Source organism: Petaurus breviceps, unplaced genomic scaffold, assembly GCF_028583685.1.
Source record: "Petaurus breviceps papuanus isolate PSGF00001 unplaced genomic scaffold, PetGlider_PUasm1.0 37, whole genome shotgun sequence".
NCBI classification, from domain to species: domain Eukaryota; kingdom Metazoa; phylum Chordata; class Mammalia; order Diprotodontia; family Petauridae; genus Petaurus; species Petaurus breviceps.
The window spans coordinates 106935811-106938203 of NW_027186296.1; the positions used below are offsets into that span (position 1 = coordinate 106935811).

The 2393-nt window shown below is 39.3% G+C and overlaps 1 protein-coding gene across 6 annotated transcripts in view; it reads right to left on the reverse strand.

Annotated features, from left to right (window-relative positions):
- IDE (insulin degrading enzyme) overlaps positions 1-2393 on the reverse strand; it is a 416199-nt gene that overhangs the window by 43290 nt on the left and 370516 nt on the right. The window lies entirely within an intron of this gene.

Here is a 2393-nt window from a genome sequence, read left to right on the forward strand (position 1 = left end):
TGGTATTTTGAACCTGGGAAGTTGCCTTTGCTTGGTATTACATTACAGTCACTGAGCCTGTTTTCATCAGGCTGGTGGGGAGGCTCCTAGGAAGCTGAGTCATCAAAGGAAGGACATTAGAGTTACAATACAAAGGTATGAGATCCCCTTCTGCTGCTTTCTCTCCATTCCTTTTAACCTGGATACTAGCACATGAGAGATAGCATAGCATAGTGGAGAGTGAACTGGTTTCAGGTAGGAAGACTCTGACGCAGATGCCACCTCTGAGGCCTGCTGTCTATCTGACCCTGAGGGCAAGTTACTTAACAGTGTCCTAGGAAACTCTATGAGTAAACACATGTAGAAGGAGTTTCTTCACTAGGTGTTTCTTATACTAATGAAATCACAGGTCTGGGCCCTCCAGAAAGACCTTTTATACTTGACTACACCAAGATAAAAGAAGACTCCATGAGCCAAATTTTCCAAGCCTAACAAAGTAAAATTCATTATCTGGCAAAAGGAACTATCTGGTTTATAATGAGAAGTGACTAGCATCTACTGAATTCCATGTTCAAATGGATAAACTAGACAAAACATTCTACTCAAGTTTCTTGACATCATGATTACTTTTTGCACGTCAATGGATAAAAATATATGTCCATTATATTCCTATAGTGAGACCCAATTTTCTTCTACACTAGCTGCATTTTTTAGTTTTAAGTTTTAAAGATAAATGCATTTCTACCTCTGTAGAAATCAACACAATTACTAAAAGCTAAGTGCAGAATTTCATTTCTCTATGTTATTTAAACCCAAGATTCAATTCATCATTCAAAAACTGACAAAGCATGGGGGCGGCTAGGTGGCACAGTGAATAGAGCACCGGCCCTGGAGTCAGAAGGACCTGAGTTCAATTCCAGCCTCAGACACTTAACACAAAACTAGGTATGTGACCTTGGGCAAGTCACTTAACCCCAATTGCCCTGCCTTGCCCCTCCAAAAATAAAAAGCAAAAACTGACAAAGCAAATTCTAAACCTATAATCCTTGTGTATGGGGTACAAGGTGATCTTTGGTACTTTGGAATTACAGAAGCATGGTTGGAAGTACTTTTACAACAAGATTTCAGCAGCCTGGAGATCACATTCAGTGGCACAAGGATGCCCATATCTAGCACAATCACAGATTTAACTGAGAACAGTATTCAATAAAACTTCCAGGTCAAATTGGGAAACTCATCATGATAGCTGACATGTTAGTGTAGGACAATGGAAGAGACCCAGATGACAGTTCTAATTCTCACTGCATAACATGAGAAATCAGTTCGCAAGGCCTCAATTTCCTCATAAGTAAAACGAGAGAGGATGGATTAGATGACCTCTCAGGTCTGTGCCAGCTCCAACAGTCTAAGATCCTAACATTGTATCTCCACTGGCAAGAGACCCAAGGAGCAAGTTTAAAAAAGACAAAGCTTCAGGGAAACTGAACTAGCTGTTGCAAAGCCTAAGTAAAGGCCCTAAACAAAAGAAGCCCTGTTGTTGAAGAAATTAAATAATCTTGTTACAAGTGTGCATGAAACAATGCAAAAAGTACATGCATTCCAAAGGCAGGCCTTTCTGCTGAAAGGAAAGAAGAAAAGCAACTCTTATATATCACAAACTGATACAGTTCTGTTCAATTCAGTTGAACAAATGTTCAGTAAACACAACAAATTAAAAAACTCCACAAGGCACTAGGAATACAAGTTAAAAGCTGTCACAGTCTTTGCTCTAAACCGGCTTACAAGGAGAAATACAAAATACACATGTTGAAATAGAATACAATACAGAATATTATGAAGACAGAAAAAGTGCTCTTAGAAAATCTGAGAAAGTTAATACTTTCAGCTGGGGTGGGGAAGAGAAGGAAACAAGTAGCCATCCTGAATGGAAGAGGGAGTGATTAAGCTGACTTCCTTGAAGGAAAAGAAGTATGGGGGAAGCTATAACACAATAATAATTCATAGTTTTGATGAATGGCCTTGGGAAAAACACTTCTTTCTGGGCCTGACTTTCTTCAGCTGTAAAATAAAAAGTGACTCTCAGGTACCCATTGTTTCCAAATACTATCTTTCTATGAGCCTTCTGACTCCAAGTCCATTATTACACCGTATTATTATGTGTTGCCTCTATGACAGTTTTAAAGAAAAGGTTAAATTATGCTCTATAATAACCTCTTAAAAAGACAGGGTTATATATAATGAAGTTTAGATTCTCACTAAAATAGTATTTTTAAAATGGGGCACAGAGGGGCAGCTAGGTGGCGCAGTGAATAGAGCACCAGCCCTGGAGTCAGGAGGACCTGAGATCAAATCTGACCTCAGACACTTCACACACACACACACACACACACACACACACACACACACACACACAC